General features: G+C 38.3%; 1 long non-coding RNA gene across 1 annotated transcript; it reads right to left on the reverse strand.

Annotated features, from left to right (window-relative positions):
* Nucleotides 1-15,440: 15,440 nt before the first annotated feature.
* LOC119617005 lies at nt 15,441-16,370 on the reverse strand. Its single transcript, XR_005233146.1, has 2 exons — nt 15,847-16,370; nt 15,441-15,760 (listed from the first exon to the last, which is right to left on the reverse strand). It is a non-coding gene; the product is annotated as an uncharacterized LOC119617005 (long non-coding RNA).
* Nucleotides 16,371-21,487: the final 5,117 nt, after the last annotated feature.

Below are 21,487 nucleotides of genomic sequence, written 5' to 3' on the forward strand. Positions count from 1 at the left end.
CTAATCATCGATAGCTGCAAACGACCGATATAAACAAGAAGTCGTAGTCTGAATAAGAAGAAATATAAACAAGAGTAACTTTTTCAGACACTCGAAGACAGACGGGGTTTTGCCTTTGCTGAAAGCCTCAACTGAAAGAAGCTGGCTTTCACAGCTGAGCTGATTTGTTTGCATCACACCAAGCAGCTCTTTTTGGTGTTTGATGCTTTTATTTCTTTTTTGCAGCGGCAGATAATCACGCTTGTAAACAGGGTCAGATGAATTGTCTAATAATTGTCACAATTATGAGCTGTTGATACGATGTTGGGTGGAAACAATTTAGCTGTGAATGAGGGTTTGCTTATTCAAATGTCAAGGATCCTTTTGTTTCTGTCAGACACCTACATATAAAGACGACTGACAGTGTGACTAAGACCTCCTTTGACAAGATGAAGCTGTTGCTAAGGATGACTAATCAGCTCACAAAGAAGCTGATGTTTTGACCTTAAAGATGCGGGGGTAAAAGCGACACTGTCTTCTATGTGTCAGTAGGAATTTTTAGGAATATCTCATAAAAAACAATGAATATTATAAATATATATTTGTAAATCACATCTGTCCTGTTTAGAAATGGGGTGTAAATAAGCAGTGAAGGCTTTTCACTTATGATCCATTTGAACTTTCCTGCCTCGGAGCTGCTAAAAGTTACTCACTGGAAGCAGATTTGGTCGGGGGGGATGTGTTAGTCCGCACAGATGCATGTTCACACTTTTTTCCCCCAGAATGGCTCTCACTCTCACACATCCCATCATGGTTTCACACAAACTCATCCCCTTTATTATGCACAGTACAACACTTTGACACACACGTCAGCATCCAGAACAGGAACTCCACTTTCTCACTCACACTACTGTACTCAGTAATAAACACTGTCCTCCCAGTTCACATCATTTTATTCTTTAAAGATACAGAAATATGCCAGCCTCGGAGCCAAATAAAAATAGTAATTTCATCACAAATATTTATGCCTCAAGGCTTAAACTGGATCTTTACCAGCACTGAGTTTCAAGTTGTTTTGATCAATAATTGTTCAGGTTTCTTGAAACTCTTTCAAAGGTTTTTTTTTTGTTTTGTTTTTTTACTTTGACTGCTTGGCCATTTTCTGAAAGGATGATTTGTTGTTTGTGAAGTTACTGACCTATGAATCATTCAGAAACAAAATAGTTCCTAAATTCATGGGTTGTGTCAACTCCTATATAACAGTTTGACAGACAGAAAATAGGATTTTAGTACAAATACAATGATTACCAATGCCTAAAAGCTGACTTGGCTGTCGGATACTGCACTGTTCAATAAGTGGTCATAGTCGGGTACAAGGATTGGGCAAAAGATGAGTGAAAGTGCAGCCAAATTCCAAACAAAACCTTTATTTACAAAACCTGAATAACAATTGGTGAAGATCAGTTTAAAAGATTACAAGAAAACCTGGCTCTTTGGAAGTAAAAAAATGAAGAAAAAAAAAAACACTCAGAAAGCAAAGACCTACACCACGGACATAGGGTCATTAAAAAATTGTAGAACAGGGTTTGTGATCTCGATCCCCACTAAAATTTAATCACTTGTTTTTGTGACAACCCCAACATTTCTTGAAAATGCACCAGAAAGCATAAACTCCTTGGTGGAGGTAATGACTGAAACTGTGGTGATAAAAATGGACAAATTGTAATATCAAATGTTTCATATTCAGGCGGTGAGTGATGAACATGTGGGAAACTACAATAAAATTAACAAGGAAAACTGAAAAGTTTGGTTGCCAGATCAAAAATATTGCATAAGAAAAGTCAAAAAACGCAATAGATTTATTGAAATTAATGCTTTGTTTATTTTAGTGACCATAACAGTTGTGTAAAAGAAAACTTATGTAGGGTAACATTAAATCAATTCTGAACTGCAGGGTAAGAATTTTCTTCTTCGTTTTGCAAAAGTCGAAAAGTGCCAGCAGCATTTCGTCCGCAGGGGGTGTTCAAATTATACTACACAGGCTTTTAAGATTTGCTTGAAATTCCTAGATTAGATGGGCTAAAACCCTGTTGAAGAGGGGAGTTTTTTTTTCTGACCAGTCAGGAATAAAAGCAAAGAGAGCACTGAGAGGTCATTACGTAAAACCTAAAATCACAGAAAGCTGAATCAATACAAACCAGAACTTTAAAAAAAATGAAACTGTGACTGAATGAATAAATATGTACCAGGCTGCAGGCTTCAAATGCAGAAACCGATGTGAATAAATAAGATGAAATAATTTGTCTGCAAACAGAAAAGTGAATCCATACATTCGTACTTGTTTTTCTTAAGTTTTGAAACTGCAGGAATGTGTGACGTTTGAATCGTGGTTTGGCAGAATTGCTGTGCCGTCAGAAGGATGGCTATTTGAGCAAGCCAAAATGCAGATCTGTCTTGTTTCAGAGATGGTTTATCTTGGAGCAGTTTGTGCAGTTTCTGTGTGGTGGTGGATGTAGGCGTGCAGGCTACGGTTGTCGTTACTGAATGTTTGGAAGCAGGATCTAAATGCCGGCACACGAGCAGGCAAACAGAAGATGTGCAAACAAAAGTTATGCTTACAGACAACCAAAAGCACTGCCTAGGTAACCAAAATATATAAGTATATTGAATTGTTTGTCTATTCATTTATTTGACAGTGTACTATATAGTAGGTCAACCCTTTTCTAGTGGAGTTTGGTTCCTTGAGTTTGATATCAGCAAGAATTTCAGATAATCTTTCAGTTTTGTCTGCAGCATTTGTGGCATTACAATTAGGATGTGAAACCACTTTGAGCATCCTTATATTCAGCTTGTCTTCCAGCTTTGCATTGTAAACAGCCATTAGATTCACATGAGAAACAAGATCTCATCTGTGAGGTTTTAATTGCATCTGTTCAGGACACAAAACTTGGGTTTGGATGTGAGGTTTGTCTGGAGCCCATGAGGGAATCTTGGATGATAAACTTGCTGATCATTACATTAAGAAAGCAATCAGATTAGATAATGTTATTATTAAAACTAAAACAAGTTTATCAGAAGCCAGGATTTTTTTTAAATTAATATTTTAGGCACACAAACAAGCAAAAACTGGTGAGCAATAAAAATGTCTTGACTAAGAAGATAAAAAAGCTTCTAGGTGATCACAAAAAAATTAAATGAAACTGTTTTCATTTTTGTTGTCATTTAAAAGAAATAAAATATGAATGCAAAAGTTTGCTGTGACTTCAGGACACAGTGTGCTCTGATGCTTTGCACATTCACAAGTGCAATCTCACATGATGGTTTTACAGATCCAGATGGCTGCAGGAGATGTAATCTCTGCATCAGCTCCCCAAATGTGCAGACAAACACGCCTGAGAGCATGTCTGGATCCACAGCCAGCTCTCTGTTGACACAAGTGGTCTTAAACTCAACAGCACACTCAATCCTGCTCAGCAGTTCAACACGCTGTAAAGGGAGTCCTCGAACCCTCAATTTACACAACAGTTCCTTCTGTTGTTTTGGAAAATTCTGCTCACTCAGGGAAAAAATAACAAATGTCACTCAATAATTCCACTAAACGTGACTCAGTAACTTACTGAGCGGAAATATTTTGTTTTCTTGGAGAATGCATGAAAAGTGATCTTTCTCCAGCACTGTCAGCTAAATCTAGTTTTCTCCAATTCCACCATATTCCACTTACTAAATGCACTAAGTGATTCATGAATATTCATACGGATTTCTGAGAGTAATCCCATTAAATGAGATGGATTCGCTCTTTTCAATCTAAAAAACACAAGAAGGCCTCTTTTCTCCAATATATGCAACCTTTTATTTATGACGAGAGTGAATAAGAAGCGAAGGTATCCGGCTAAAAAACGACACTCGGCAGACTCGCCAGGTTTTATGTTAATGGAGGTAAATTACACAAGAAGTAGTGTGGTGCTGTTGGATTTATTTCTCAATTGTGTTATAACTTCTGAGCAACAAGCATGTGTTTCCATATTTATCAACCCCGTTTAATGAATTCAGTTTTAGTTTGGTAATGATACCATTATCATAAATTTCTTTAGAGAGGCGCACCGTGAGAAATGCTTCACTTCACAGCAGTTTTCCTCTCTCAGTTCAGTGTCTCCGCTTTTAAAACCCAAGTATTTGTTAATGTGAATCATGCAGACAGTTTTTTACATAACTCTTATTGCACAGCAAGCCGAACAACACAAAAAAACAATGCTTTCGTCGAGAACCATAAATACCTCATTAGGAGTTTTCAGTTTCAAATGTACAAACAATACTGTTTATGTTCAGCGTTCACTTGGTTGTTTCTCTGTTCAGCAGTAACATTGTATTTATTTATTTTTGCATTCATGAATCTGTATCTCAGCCACAATCTAGGTCGATTTGGGGCATTTGCAAATTACTCATCCATCATGTCAAAAACTGATAAAGACATCTGATATAAGTGGGGGAGCAAGTTATAAAAAGACCCATTTTGTTATTTTAGAACCAAAACCAAAAACTCAACCCTCACTTGGGTGCTAATTATAACTGTTATAAGATGAATCGTTTACTGCAAGATTGTCGGTGTCTGTCCTTAAAACAGCAAGCAACAAGCAGCAGGTAACCCATTATAGTCCATGGTCAGGTTTTATTGTAACAGCCTGCTTTTAATGACAAACATGATGTAAGCATAAAAAAGTAAACTAGGTTAAGTTCATTTAAGGAGTCTGGAGGACATTTGAGTGGATAGACAAAGATTGGTGTTCATTTTCTGTTTCGAACAGAAAAATGAACATCTAACAGACTCAGGGGTCGTTAAATCCTCTTTGTGACATTCAACCTATTATGGCTCTTGTTTTGGTTTGGATTTGGTTAAAAAAACAAATCAAGTCATCCATATGAAAATGAGGATATTAATATAGCAGAAACTTTATGTGCTGTAATTCTGTTCTTACATGATGTGATGTCCAGCAGCTCTAAAAAGTCCTGAATCACATATTTTAAAGAAACAAACTGTTACACAGTCAGGATTTGGGGTTTTCAATTTATGTTTCAGTTTATTTATTTTTTTTAGTCTGGTCTTAGTTCAGTTCTTGTTCCTTGTGTCTTTGTTTCCTGTCATTATTTACTTCTCCTCAGTCAGTCACTTGTTTTCCTGCCACGCCCATCTCCACCTGCTCCTCATTATCACTCACCTGTGCCCACTTCACCTGATTACCCTCTGTCTTTAAAACCCAGTCATCTCCTCCACTTCACTCGCTGGTTCGTTTGTTTATTTTCTCTGCTGTCTGGTTCAGCTTACGGCTCCTGCCCATGTCTGCTGCATCTTTGTATTTAGCTCCATTTGTGCTGCCTTGTCAGCTTTTTGTTTCTGTTTCTTTTATTTTAAAATGAATTGATTTATTTTCTAAGATGAGTCTGCACACCGTTCATGACATACACATTTTCATTCCGATCACAGATTAATATGTTGACAAATAAACTGTTCCACGTGGGCCCTCAGTGCACTTTATCTTAATTTAAATAGCGCGAACCAGAAGACTCAGCTTTCAGGCCAGTGTCCAGTTAGTCATGGTTAACTACAAGAAATGTTTAACAAAGAAGACGCAATTGTGAGACACTTTCCTCTGAGTAAATAAGTCACCAGTGCTGGTGACTCAGTTGTGCGTACAATAAACTTTTAAATATTGAAAAAAATATTTGTTTGGAAGAGAGATGCAAGGGTAAGTGTAATAAAAACCCATCTGAGTCACGGTGAAGTGCTTCTCATAGTGAGACCAAAACTTTAAATTAAACACTATTTAGTTTTGGAGAGAGTAATTATTCCTGCTGGAAAAATTTTGCAAGATGGATGTTATCACTGTTGGGACGCACAGAAGCTCAGTCGGGCTTTGAGTGGGGGGCTTGGCGGGCTGAATGGTTCCCTCGATGTACGTGGTTAAATTTAACTGGAGCTACACACGAGTCAACAAACCTAATAAAATGCGCAAGTGTTCGATTTTAAGGGAGATGATGTCAAAATGTGGGCTACGCTATTCTCTGCTGTCCTTGGCTGAAGCCAGGATTTTCTTGGCTGGTAATTGCAAGAGACGGTAAATAGTAAATGGTTTCGATGAGGGTAAATGATGGACGAAATCCCTCTGAGAGCATGTCAGGAACGAATACGTTTTACCATCAGCTTTATGTGAAGCTCAACCGCTGACTTTTTAGTATTTTACACTTTTTAAAGGTTAACTTTATCCCAAGCTTTTTGCAACTTTCACGTTCATTGTTTAGAACAGGGGTCTCCAATCCTGGTCCTCGAGGGCCACTATCCTGCATGTGTTACTTGTTTCCCTGCTCCAATACACCTGATTCAGAGGTTAAATCACCTCTTCATGTTCTGCAGAAGCCTGTTAATCACCCATTGATTCAAATCAGGTGTGTTGGAGCAGAGAAACAAGTAAAACATGCAGGATGGAGGCCCTCCAGGAACAGGATTGGAGACCACTGGTTTAGAATTTCCTTTTGCTCATAAATCCAGGAACAAACTCAGCTTAAATCAGTGTTTTACTGTCCTCACAATTTCTAAATAATATCACAGGAACCAAATATTGAACCAGAAATTGCATTTCTTGGCCTGAATAAAGATTGCAACACTCAATCATTATTATCTGTTGTTTAATCCTGTTTAGGGTTGTAGGTGATCAATAAAATAAACAAAACAATCCATTGTAATTCTTTTAAATCCCTTATCTTACATTGGTCTATGGGTTTTGTTTTTGTGTAACCTTCTATGTAAACCCATTAACCACAAACAGTAAAAAACGTGCTTTTTAAAAAATATTTGTTCAGTCATCTTTCAGTTTCCATTCAGTGCAGCAGCTCAACACGAGAAAAGACATGAGCCAGCATGTTTGATTACCTCAACCTCAAAAAAAATCTTTTCCTTTCTTGTTTAGAAAAAAAATTGTTTCAAGAGAATCAAAGAGGTGTGCTGCTGGTTGATATGTTTCAACTTTTTCACATCAGTATCTGTCTTTATAAATAACTAAAACAACTCGATTTAATGGAACATAATGGTCAATGTGTTATATTTTTGTAATTAAGCACTTGAAGTTGTAGAGTTATTAAAAATCTCCTGCTGCTTTTAAAAAAAATCATCAAATCATAATTGCAGTTTAATATATGAAAAGTTTAACAATCTAATTATTATATATTGATGAAACTTGGGTCTTTCAGACTTTGAGCTCTTTTATGTTTTTTACATACAGTAAATAAAAAGGCATGTAAGTAAAACTAATTAACAAATGTGCAAATAGCAAAATGTATATTGTCAAACAAGCTTCTTGCATGTTTGAAAATAGATAAGTATATTCTACAGTTAATTATCTCTCTTTTTCTGCAGCAGTTTTTTTTATTTCATGTAGAAATTCAATTTGCTGGAAAGTTCAGACCATCAGCATCAATAAAGATGGACAAAGTGACTTCATTAGCTTTCACTGTGCAAACCGGAAGCGAAAATGTCTGTTTTAAAGGTGCTGCCGTGTTGGTTTTTTGGAGTCTCAGCAGTCGGGATGTGGAGCCTCCAACTTGCTAACAGGCTGTAACACTGTCAGTCACATTTTCCAAAAGCCTAAAGCCTCAAATAACTAATTAAAACTAAACATATTTTAAAAATGCATATTTGAATAACAGCAGAAAGGTAAGAACTACTTTAATCAACAAAAAACAAAAACAGAAAAAACTATTTGAAGTGTAATTAGATGAGGAAAATGTACCGTTTGTTTACATGGAAGAGCCGGACTTAAAAATTGTATTACAGCCAACCTACATGGTTTGTTCATAAAATGTGGCTTCAACTTCCTGCTTCTGGTCCTGTCTCTAGTTATAATATACTGGATATTACATTACTTTCTGTCGTTCAGAAGGTAACATGTTGACAAATGGAAACAGAGTGATGCACAAAATGTCAGGTTAGTTTGTTTCCATCCAAAAGGAAACTTTGCCATGCATCACCAAAAGGTAAACCACACACTTCTAAAGATTATTTAGTTTGTTGTGATGAAAATTATGTGTAAAACTGTTTCTTTGTTGATCTTAATTTTTCTGTCAGTCACAAGAAGGAGAAGATCAAATCTTATGTTATACAGCTGAGCTTGTGTAATACTTTACCTTTGTGTGCTTTCTTATGCTAATGAGTAAATGGGTCTTTTTAACCATTCAAACCTTCATGTTCTGATCTCCCCACCACTGAGTCTTCCTTTCTTCCCTGTGGTTCATCTTGAGTTCTGCACTTCATCTACATTGTGTCACTTCTGACTCATCACATGGCCAAGCGTGTGAGTGGATGTATGCGAGAGAAGCATTAATGGTGTCCAAATGGTCGCCCAGAGTTTTTAAACCGGCTGGTCTCTTGTTGACTCAAAGGCAGCAGGGTCACCAATTAGAGAAATTATGACCAGAAATAAGGGAAAGCAACAAAAAGCAGTGGATTGGAAGATTATTTCTATGCGAACGGTAGAAAGAAGTCCTATTGGAGTTGAGAAAAATTGAAAGAAAGAGAAAGATAGTAAGGCAAAGTGTTAGTCACCCTGTGGCCCCTCTGTAACATTCTAATTAGACAGAAATTGGCATAATGAATGCAAATTAGAGTAGAATACATTAGGTAGGGCCATCTATCCCACACACTGCAAAGGCTGATCAGACACACAATGAGAAAAAGACAAAGGCAGCGGTCGAAGGTTTTTGTTTTGCCAGGCCATTGAGCATGTGTGGGATGTGGGAGTTGGACTAAAAAGCCTGGTCTTTTTGATCTACAAGGGCCCAAAACTCTTGGAAACACCCACATTTTAATGCAATCCACCTCTGCAGACTGGATGTGTGTTAGATGGCAAGTAAAAGCTGCTTAAACACAAATGTGGGACCCTTTCACACTTCATTTCATGAATATGACATAATGCATCACATTACAGTAACGCTTTTTATTGTCCTTTCTCTGATTCACCATCTGATTGATATTTGAATGCACTCGAGCTTTTCTGCGGTGGCCAACAGGTGCAAACGCACAGCAAAGGGCTGAACACACCTCAAACACAAGAGGGATGCAAACTTTAAACCACACAAACACAAAAAAGTCAGAAGTCCACATGACATGGAGGCTATTTAATTTTTGTTTTCAAGTGTCATTGGTTTATTTGTAATTTGTTGATGGTGCATTGTTCTGTTGAGATCACACAAGTTTTATTTTAGTGTTTGTTTCCTGTTGTGTTTTCTTGATCTGTTGTTTTTCTTGAGTGTTTTCTCCTCAAGTCCCATTTTGCTAATTATCACTTGCCTGATGATCGCTCTCTTTCTCAGTGTACGAAGTCGGGGTAATTAATTGTAATTTGCCAAATCACTATCTTAATTGCATTGTGCGTTTCTCATGTCAAGTCTTGTTTTCATCCTTGTCATGCTCTGCCAGTCTGTTCAGATTTAAGTCTGTGGATTTTCCCGCAACTACAGCTCCTTAACAATTAATAAAAGCCTGTTGTTTTCTTCCAACATTCTTCCTCCTGAGGCTGGATCTGTGTAAATCACAAGAACAAAGCGGCCAATTTACTTTACTTAGAATTTACTTGTGAAATCTTATGAGTCCTGACGTGCAGTTCTGTGTAAAAATCTCAGGAGTTGAACCATTAAAAGTGATTTTATGAAATGTGTTAATTTGTTCAGCTGTATGTTATCTGTTGAAAAAAAGGCGGGTCCTGCATTTAAAAAGGTGGAATGCCCAAAACTCTTAAATGTCATCAAAGTAATGCTGATATTAACGTAATGTACAGACCTTTAAAAGGTTTACCTGTTTATTTACTTCATTAAATTGTGAAAGGGGAAACACACCAGAAAACAAAGACACAATCATCTTACGCCCACAGGTTTTCCTTCCCTCCAAACCTCACGCTCCGCGATCCCTTGCTAATGCATTAACTTTGTGAGCTGAGTGCCTCGCTGCTGGCTACAGTAGGCCTGCCTGGTTGTTTGTTTGTTTGTTTGCTTTCAGTTCTTTTGCCTCCAAACATTTTTAAAATAATTCATCTTCTCAGTTGAGTCTAAGTGTTTGTTTCAGCAACTAATTCCTTTGGCTATTTAACCTGAATTGGGGCATAAAAGTACCAAATCAAGGAAAACATAATCTCAAGAAGACATTTAGGATTCAAAATACCAAATAGAATTGGGCTGTCAGAGCACATAACTTTAAATATCCTATGGCAGAAATAATAATAAAAATATTTTTAATGCATTTTTTTCCTTCAGTAGCTTAAAATGCAGAGATACTAGGGCAGACAGGTTTTAGTTTATCAGGAATCCCCAAAGCTTTTATACATTTTATTAGGTAAAAACATATTTTACTGTGATTTCTCAGCGCTTAACCAAGTTTCCATGACTGTACTCTGTCACTATTTGTTTACCCTGCTCATTTCTCATCTTCCCCTTGAGCCATCAGTTCTTTGTTCATCTCTCTCGACCTTGACAGTCTGCAGAGGCTTTGCAAAGATACATGGGGATTAACATTGCTTAAAACGTAATCATTATGTGTACAAACCTGAAATTTTGTGGCCAGGGCAGCGGGTGGCTGCATTCATCCACTTGTGTTTGATAGAAAACAATGAAAAGCAGAGTTCACCAGCGAGGTGCAGACTGAAGAGACCATGACAGCCTCCAAATTACAGGATGGCATTTGCAATCATCCACTGCTTAGAATGAGGGGGACCTGAGCTGTGAGATCAAAGTGTTAATCTGAGGGTGGAAGGGTGTTGGTTCTACGAGTGAGTGTGAAGGGTGAGTTGGCTGAATATGCAGTGCAGTACGACTCACCAGTGTGAAGGTCTTGTGGGAGTTTCCAGATGTTACAGTGAGAGACACATGACAACTCCCCTTTGCCTTGACATTTTCTACAAAATCAGTCTTGCATGAAAAACCCACCGAGCATTTCTCAAAGGAAAATAAGGTCTAATTTAATACTGGAATACAATTAACCTGCTCTAAACGAGAGTTTTGACGCTCTGAGGATGCATGAAGCTGACATATTTGAAGGAAAAGGAGAGGAGCTTGTTTGATGAAAGGTGCAAGATTTATTTGTACTTCACAGAGCAAACAGCCACGGTCCACAATGAAAGGTGAGAAAGCAAGTTGGAAAATTGATAACGGAGACCCTAAAGTGGTTGTAAAAAATTTAGATACAAATCCTGCTGCCTGTAATTAATAAAATAAAGAATATTGAATCCAGATGAACAGATTTAGAAAAAAACATTGATTTTACTTGGAATATTTCATAAAGGATTAAAACAGCTGTGAAAACCGGACCTTAACTGCTGACCAGAGCTTTTTCTCATTGATTGCGTGCAGAGCCTCGTAGGAAACACTAAATTTCACATCTATCAATAATCAAATCAGGACGCTGAACACTCCGTTTCTGTCATTTCCTGTTCCTGACAGCAAGATAAAATATGACTCAAGCTGAAGGGCAAGCTTTTCTTTGAAATACAGGGGGAGAGTATTGCTATGAGGCTCAGGGACTCGGCTGACGCCATTCCGACGAAGGTAGATGGTGTTGTCATGGCAATAAAGGGATTTCCTGTTCCCCGCTAAGAGGCATGGTTTTTGCCAAATGATGACCGTTGCCACTCCATAGGTGATCCCCAAAAAGTCTTCCTTCGCTCTCATGCAGAAAAACAAACTCTAACAGGTAGAAAACCCCAGGTAGTTGCTGCTGACGTGAAACCAACAACACTTTTTAGAAATCCACTGAAAGAAATTGTTTAGTTCCTCCTTCCTCCTTAGTTTGCTTGACAGAACAACACTGAGTAATATATTTCCTCCTTTTGTTTTTTGTTTTTTTGTCATATTTATAAATAAAGAAAACTCCATCTCGGAGACATTACTGTAAAGCAAATCACTCTAAGATATGAAAATACTGACAGTTTGGTTTTGCATTTATCCTGCATTTTATTTACCTCTGAGTGCAGAGCCTGCTATTTGACTGGGATCAAAATAAAAAAGAGAGGTCGTAAGAATCTGTTCCTTCAGTTTCCCTCGGGAAACAATGCACACAGATCTGCTAACAGACGTCATTCTATTTGAGTACAAGGAATGGATCCTTTGTGTTCAATAAAGTTGGACAAATTTCTCCTTTCAGAATCAATAACTAAATCAATAACAAGAGAAACCATCAACCATATTAAGACCACAAACATCAATGGTTGAAAAGTAAACAATACACTACAGCAAGCAAGCCATGACATTATATTAAGGTATACATTTCCTAATTTTAATCAGAACAAATCCTACTTCAAGTCATCAATAAAGTAAGATAAGCATAAAATATTATCCTAGATATGATTTATTTTGTACTTAAACTGTTGTCGTGACATTGAAAGGGGACCTAAATGTCAGATTCATAAATATCTGATGTAATTTAGGTGAAACACAGACAAACTGTTGGTGTATTAGCCAGTTTTTGCAACTTGTAGATGGTCTCAACCCTCGTTTCACTTCCAGTGTTAGTTCTTGCTTCTGTTTCCCCATCCACACCTGAAACAAATGTAAACACAACACCTAATGCGCACAGACACCAACATTATTGCAAAACCGTGCACACTGTTTCCTAAACTGAGGGAAGTCCTGGTACCTGATGAGCTCTGAAGATTACTCCTTCCTAAACAAGCTCTGCTTTCCCATCTCAAACAATCAAGCCTTCATGGCCGTGCTCTCTGTTTTAACCGTGCCTCTTAAACCATTACTTCCTTTTGTTATACCAATGTCAGACTTGGTTTCTAACATTAATCTATTTACTTACTAACTCATCTGAATCTGTTCACTCCTTTGAGACTTATTAGCAACCTCCTTTATTAGTAAAACACAAAACTTGGATGTGACTGCCGAGCTGCATCTTCAGCAGGTCGTTTTACACGATCATTGTGTGGTTGTCTGTTGTTGTCTGTTAAGTGTAAAAACTTAAGAAACATGTGACTGTAACATTTCAGTCATTAAGTATCGAGCGTGACGACTGATCTTTTGTCCTGAGCTAAAGTTGGACGTTTCAAAGATTATCAGGTGCTGCAGAGGCTCACGCCTCTTTGTTTGACAGGCTGCTCGATCATGAGGTGATTAGAGTGACGTTTGTGGATTGCAAGCTGCTACGGGAGAGCTGTGATTTTCCTTTCTGTCTTTTAGGTTTGAGGGCTCGGAAATTAGACCGCAGAGGGGTTTTGTCTTAATTTGAGGGATCTGTGGGAAACCCTACATGGAGAAGGTTTTATTACCTTTTTCCATCCTCACAGGCCTTCTAGCAGTTCAGGCTTCTTTGGATGCAGCAGCAACAAATAACTTAATATTAATCTGCATTAAAAAGCTATTTCACTTTTCAAACACTGGTTTAGCTCCTTCTGTGTAGAATTTTAACGTTGTCTCTTTGTGGGGTTTTCTCACGCTCAGGTTTTCCTCTACAAGTCAAATATCTTTATGCATTCATGGGTGATTCTAAATTTACTGTAGTGTGAACTTGCATGGTTATGTCTCTGTGTCTTATACATGTGACAAATGTGTGAAGGGTGCATGCCGCCTCTTGTTTACAGTCAGCTGGTATGAGCTTCAGTCCCCCGCATCACTGAAGAAGATAAAACAGGTGAAAAGAGCAAAGGAATCTATTAACACAACAGAGTTAAAAGTCTGATTGTTCCTTTGCCTCTGACTAATTATACTCTTGGCTTAAACATAAAAAGTATCAAGAAGTAACTTTTGAAGCAGGATGACACAGCTGTCTCTGATGCCCAAATCTGTAGTTCTACATTCATTCATTAGTAGTCATTGTGAAAACTCAAATTGGAAATACAAGATTAAGTATTCAAATCCATCTGTTGGATCATGTCACATACGGTAACCAGGCCTTATAATTATCATTTCTGATCTTGCATTCCCCATTTTCCCCCTGCTGTCTTTATTTTGTAATATGCTCTAACATTTGACTCTGAAGAAGAGACCTCGTATGACATTTGTGAGGATTGCATAACTGCGTGAAAAGGCCAAGGAGTTATGGATTTTAGCAAAGATGTTGACTTTTTGTCTGTCAAGCTGTAGGTGTTAGCAAGATGATTTGCACCAGAAGATCTGAAACGCTGAAAACCAGGTTGTTATACCAAACGCTTGTCTGTGACCTCTCAAACAGACAGACAATTTGTGCTGCAGAACAAACACAGGAGCAAGTAATGGAGCAAGTAATGACTTGGCAGACACTGGATCTGTTCTTTCGCCTGCTGTGCTCATTAAAACATTATGATCTTGCCTGTGTTTTTTTGTTTTTTCCTCTATAGAAACTAAATGTCAGACTCATGCTGATTATTTCCTTTAAGTGTTGTATACATTCTGCTTGACTGTAAGAGAAAGTTAACTTGAAAATGTTGGGTTTGAATCAACCTTTTATGCTAAATTTGCATTTTTAAATAAATCAAAAGTGTCCATTTTATTTATGAATGGTGCAAAACTTAAATTACTTACAAGAACACAAGTAGATTTTATAAAAGGCAGATTGTTTCAAATAACTTGGACATTTGTTATACTTCCACTTCTTTAGACCAATTTGATGTCTCACTGAGGGCCTTATATTGATTGACAATAATATTAAAACAGTGATGAAACAGTGTTTACTCAATGCTGAAGCTGTAAATCAAAAAAAAAAGTCTTAACATCCATGCATCCTTTTTTTTTTACCCGTTTCTCCTTTCTGGGTCGCAGGGAGCTGGTGCCTATTTCCTGCAGTCACTGTGTGAAAGAGGACACCCTGGACAGGTCATAGGTAAACATAAAATATAATTAAATCTATAAATGGTTGAATAAATAAATAAATGGAAGCCAGACCAAATTGCAATTATAACAAAACATCAAGAAAACTTTACTAACAAAAAATACTCAGACAAACTTTGATATAGCCAATCCAGACACCTATAATATAGGAATAATGTTAGCTTTTTATCATCATTATTATTATGGTCTTCATGTTGCTGAATTTTACAAAGAAGCTTCTGCATTCTTCTCAGAGAAAGCGAGCATTACAATAGTATTTTCTTTTTTTGTTTTTTCATTTCTTCAAGAAATAAAAGCAGGCATTGAGATCGTTTTTATAGACTGCAAAAAGGATGGACAAAATCTTAAAGTTAGATAAGGAGGTGTCCTGAAGTGTAATACAATCAACACCATTAAGCACACAAAAGGCAGCATTTCTAAAGAGTTGAGAAATCAGTTTGTCTGTTCATTTCATAAAATGTAAAGAACATCAGATTTTTGCCCTTAAAATTCAAACTCAAAGTGAAGTCGAAAAATACAAGATCTTTTACTTCTGGAAGTTTTGAAGCATGCGCTTTTGTTACAGACTGAACTTTTTAGTTTGAATTTTATAACCAATGAATGAGACGCAGAAAATTCTCTGCTTCGGGTCCAAATTTGCCTTTTAGTTTTCATTTTTCACAATACATGTGTTCACTGTGTCCCTGTAACGTTGAATGATATACCTGCAAACTACAGCAAATGAAAACAGAACTTAAGCATGGATCAGCTGTTAAAGGTTAGCATGTGCATGCACACGTTTTTGATAGTAACAACCTTATTGTCATGGCGGGTTTAAGGTTACGAACCCACATGCAGAAACACTCGACAAAGAATGAAAATTAGAAAAGATTTATTAAACAAAAACAATGAAACACAAGTACTGCTGTGGATCCAGGGAGGTCTGCTTCGGGAGGTGCGGTAACTGTAAACACGGGAGAGGACGAGCGGTGAGTTTGTGGGGCGTAGGAAATTAGCAACTCGGAATGAACAAAATGGAAACAGTCTTACTTGGGTCGAGTGCTCAGAGATCCTGGAGGGGTTTGTTGAATGCGGGGGCTTAATGGGTTCCGCAGGAATCCTTCGACGAACTTGCGTGAATCGGGAAGCTTCGTAGGAGGGCGGACAGGTAAGCGCAGCAGTCCAGGAGTAGAGGCGGTCAGAGGAGATCGGCTGTTCTTCAGAGATGGTGAGTTTAATCGGAGTTGATTGGCGGTCGGACTCGGGCAACCAGTGGGTATCTTCCACGGCGTCACGAAGGAGTAAGCACAAGGAGTGCAGAGTCTCGGGTAACCTGTGAGTATTTCTCACGGCGTCACACAGAGTCACCTGAAGAGCAAAAACACAGGCTGATTACTCGGAGAGAAAAAACGAAGAGATCACAGGGGAAAAAACACTGGGAGACCTGAAGTACCAGATACTTGGTAACACTCTGGCGTCGAAGGGTAGATCTCGATCTCCTCTTAAACTCCTCTGATTGCGATTAAGCACCGGTGTGCGGAAACAAACCAGCAGCCGCCAATCACGCCCCTCCGCAGGTGAACTCACGGCTTCCCCTGGTGGAGAAAAATGGGTAACCACCCCACAGACTTCCCAGGAACCCAACACTTATGAACTCTTTTATGAAGATAACTTTAACTCTTCCAGGAAGCTCTCCCGCTGATTCATTCCGTCATCAAGTTTTATTTTTACATTATTTTTGAACCAGTTGGCTTGGCAACTGGATCATGAAAAACATCCTGGCAGATATTTTTAATGGACTTACCCCAATGGTATTATCATGTTGCCTAGCAAGGTTTTTTAAAAGAGATGACGAACCATTTTTTGCTCGCTAGATGAGCTCTCTCAAGAGTCTCCAGTCTTCAATTGATAAATCTTTTGTGTCTACAGCTGTGCAACAAACCAGCTCTGTAAATGGAAAATCCTTCGTAATGGTACTCTGGTGGGTATCGATTTTTTTTTTATTATTCAAGTCTAATTCTCGTATTTGCGCAAAAGTCCAAATTTAAATGCTCCATTTAATTGTACCGACAGAACATGATGAGATAGTGGCACACAACTGTCCCTCTCAGCAAGGAAGGCTGAGTCAGGAGCTCTGAGGCTTATTGTGACGTAAAGCTGTTCTTTGCTGCATGAGGTCAGCCTGCTTCGCTTCATTATGGCTGCACGTTGAACGTGAAGATTTAAAAATAAAATGCAGATAATGCTCTGACGGTTCAGGAAGCTTTTTAAAAAAAATATGGTACATGATGATATGCGATGGAGAAGAACTCATCTCTCCAAATCTTTTTAGCATATTTCCTCTGACTACTTTACGTTTTTAAGAAATGACCATTTTTTTTTCCTTTAAAGTTTTGGTAGTTATTACTGAGGTGATGGGTGGAATCTCTAAAGAGTTTTCAAGGCTCTGGCAACTTGCTAATAAGTCTAAAGTCTTTTAATGTAATTCATATAAAGTAAAACAAGGTGACAAGTCAAAAGCGGCGCTCTTTTGAATCGAACTGCACCTGACAGAGCAGGTTGCTGTGAGTGTTTCACAGAGACACCTGGCTTTTCACACGCTCATCCTTTTAGAAAAGTCACTTTTTATTCTGCTTTCTGCATTCAACAAGCAGCCACGGATGAGTCCATTCATTCTGTAAGCCTGCCAGTTCCTTCATCTTTGGCATCCACTCTGCTTCTTGAAGTTGCCTTGATGACGGGAGATTAAACTAGAACTGCTGCCAGCCCGTCGGTCCCGCATTAATAACAAATGTTACAAACGCCAAGAGAGATTATTATGAATCAATGAATCACCAGGAAGCCTCCATTCTGTTGTTGTTGTTCGTAATGTTCTAGTTTCTGTGGGAGAACAACGTGATGTCATTAAGGGAGGTAACGTCACCAGGCGATTCCACGACAAACCACAGAAGGTCGTCTGATTCTCCCACTGACTTTCCCTGTTTCAAGCAGTGCCACGCTGCTTCTGCTACTCCACATGTATTGTTATACAATTATCACAATGTAGCTGTCTTGTAGTGATAATAAAAATCACTGTATCAGTTTCATGTTTATTCCTCGAGTAAAGCTCATGATCTTGATAAAAAAAAACTGAATTATCTGTTTTTGTTACATGCAAAAGAGATTGCACTTTGAATCTTGCAGTCTTTGCCAGCTGACCCCATCACCTGCCCTATTTCTTCCTCTTCAACACCTACCGCTCGCTCTGCCCTCTCTTTGGCTGCCCTCACGCTGCGCAGTGGGCATCACATGAAGGAGGCCCGTGTAAGAATAGCACACATCTATGACGAATCACAGAACATACCTAAAGACGCCTCATGTTAAATGTATGAATGGAGGAGGGTGAGTGGAGAGAAAAAAAAGATGCATCACCCTGGATTTGATAAGGATTTCTGTGAGCCGGATGTCTCTTTGAATGGTTGGGTCTCCTACACACATTCTGCTTCTGAAAACAGAATGATTCCCTTATGTCTGTGTGCGGGGAGGGATTCCTAAGTGATTATTTTGGGCATCAGATAAATCACTAAGTGCCTCACATGAAGTTTGGGGGAAAAACACAATCTGTGGTGTTTTATGTAATTGCTCTGTTGACCCTGATGTCATGATGGAAATAAATACCATCAGATGCACGCGGCTGTCTTATCTCATGAAAAATAAAACTGAACATAATAAGGCCCAGTATGTACATAGTACTTACCACATATGTACAACTAGTCATTCTATATTACAACCCAGTCCACGTGGTACCAGGTATGTACCTCAAGTACCTAGTACATACAACATATTCACTTACCTAGTATGTAGCTAGTACTTACATGGTTTCAGGTATGCATTTTTTAAATATAGGGTAGTCACTTGTTAATACAGCCCAGTCCCTGTAGGTACCAGGTATATAATCAATATATACCACAAAAGTACCAGGTGTGTTCCAAATGCAATAATTATCCAAGAAATACCACTTATTTACTATGTACATATCTTGTAAGTACCATGGATGTGCCTGATATTTACCTGGTATGTTCCTGGTACACACCCTGCGGGTACAGAGTAACAAGTCACTTATTATTACAGCCCTGACGCATGACAGGTAAGTACCAGGAATGTACCATGTGTTTACCTGGTATGTACCCAATACATACTAGACTTGTGTATTTCTATCACATTCTTCATCAAAGTTGGACTGGTTTCTGTATTTGTCATTTACTTTTCTTTTTTACCATTTTTTAATGGTTTATACTCATATGCTCAGCAGATGAAGTCTTTTAAGAATGCCATCTGGATAACACCGATAAAACAAGTTCTCCAACTTTTTTTTTAACTACAAAAAGTCATCCTCATTCATTTCCATGTTGCCCATTTTGCATTTATTACAGTTAGATCTATTGAGAGTAATTTATCGATTCCAGATGTATCAGGCGTTAATTTGTCCGACACAAATTAGTCTACTCTAAACAAGCACTCATTAACTGAATGATACATAACGTTCTCGTTATGCCACAGTTGTGCTTTACTCATGATTAAAGCACAGGAGAAAAGTTAGCTGTCAGAATCTGCTGTTGATACGCTCAACACATGTTGGACAAAAGTGCAAAGATGTGCTTTCTATTTCTGCCGGCACCCCTACTGTGAAGCTGTGTTTTCATTTAAAAAGAAATCAGCTACTGAATGATTTTCAGTTCTGTTTAAAGAATATTTACACTCATCTTTGGCCTTTTTACTATTCAAAATGTAGGTCTCAAAATGCAAAACTTGCTACACAAAATGAAAAAGTTGGTGTTTTAGTAGAATAGTGAAAAGTATTTTTTAATTAACAGATAAAGTGCTTACATTTTGTTGTGTATTCACATCACAGTCCAGTGCTAAAGACTTTCTTGTTATATTTTTTTAGAGGGGCCTTGGGCCAAATTTTTAAAGCTTTTATAAACACATTTTGGTTTATTTTCCTTACTTGAACTTCTTAAAAAATGCCAAAGATAACAGAATCTGTGACAAGGCTTGGCAAAACAGGACTCAGAACAGGCGGACACAGGCAAAGTTTTAAGATATTTATTTTAGTTATAAAGATAGCAGAAATGCTAACACTCAGAACAAAACCCTCTGGATGTATAGGAGGGAAACTCGAAGCAGGTAAGGCTACCGAGTGGCTTGAGTGAGAGCCGGTCAGGCTACTTAGTTCAGGGCTAAGGTGGGAAAGTCCGGGGACAGGCGAGAGGTCAAAGCCGGGAGGTCAGAGAGCGAGAACCTAATCCAGAAAAGTACGAAGCAGAGTGGGTAGTCTAAAAAGGTGAAGCGAGGTCGAAGGCCCAGGAAGGTATCCGTTGAGGAGTAGGCAAGAGGCGAGAGTCGTGATACAGGCAAGGGGGTCAAGATCGAGGCAGGCATGAACTGTAAGATAACGCTGGACATCTACTAGGATAAACCTTTCAATAATCTGGCACTGAACTACTGTGAGAAGTGGGCTTAAATACTAAGAGGACCAGGTGAAGCTGATGGCAATGATTGCAGAGGCGTGGAACAAGGAGGCGTGGCAAGGCTGTGGAAAACTACTGAGACTGTGGCATGGAACTGTAGAACTCTTACAATCTGACAGACAAGAAATAGTATTTTAGCTTCAGTAAAGTGATCCCCAAAGAACTTTGGGCTTAAAGCTTGGCATATAGTAAATGATCATCTCTCACTTCCTGTTTCAGATCTTTAATGGATTTTCCCCGTTTTTTTAAATATATGGCTTTCAAATTCTGTACATCTGTTGTACCTAGTGTAGACGTTTAGTCATTTTGTTCTCCGCTTGTTAATTTCTTTCTCATTATTTAAGGATGTTCTGCATAATATCAAGAAAATTTGTTTAAAAAAAATAAAAAAAACAGCACATATCCCCAAATGTCGCATTATTTTCTTGTTTTCTGAATAAAGCATTTTTGAGAAGTTACAGGGAAGTTCATGTGGTCTCATATTTCAATCAGCTGCCTAGCAGATAAAGTACAATCTGTCAATAAAACCTAATTAAATAAATTTGAGGTGCTATTTTTGTGGATGTAAACATATCCATCGGCACATTTATCAAAAGTGAAGGAAAAAAAAGTTATCCCTTTAAAGTTAACGTTGATATTTCATCCTCTGAGTCATGATGGTTGGATTAAATTCAAGCAGATGATAGTGCAGCTTTATTATCCTTAAACCAGAAGTGGAGTCAAAGTGAGTCAAGGTGGTAGCAGATGTGAATGACTCAGACCCAATGGCACATTATCATATCTGCTGCTGCTGCATTTGGCTCGCTCATTAGCTCCTGTTAGAACAGACTTGTTTTGTCGCTTGGACAGATCACATCACGGTACAATCACAGCCCTGTACGTCACACATCAAGGCTTGACAGGTGGTTTGGCGGCACATTGATTGGGAAACATAAAAAACTCGGAGGTTGAATGGATGGCAACACTGTGCATCCAAGCCAGAAGGCTGAACCTGGATTTTTGTTATTTTATGGGGAAGACTAGAGAACAAAATAATGTATTTTTTCCTCCTACGCTGTACAACTCTAAGGAGAAAGGTTACCAATGAAGCACGATGGATTAGTGGTTAGCTCTGTTGCCTCAGAGAGTTCAAGCCCAGGGTTCAGCCTGGGGTCTTTCTGTGTGGTGTTTGGTCTCCTCGT

This window comes from Kryptolebias marmoratus, linkage group LG5 (genome assembly GCF_001649575.2).
Source record: "Kryptolebias marmoratus isolate JLee-2015 linkage group LG5, ASM164957v2, whole genome shotgun sequence".
Lineage (NCBI taxonomy): Eukaryota > Metazoa > Chordata > Actinopteri > Cyprinodontiformes > Rivulidae > Kryptolebias > Kryptolebias marmoratus.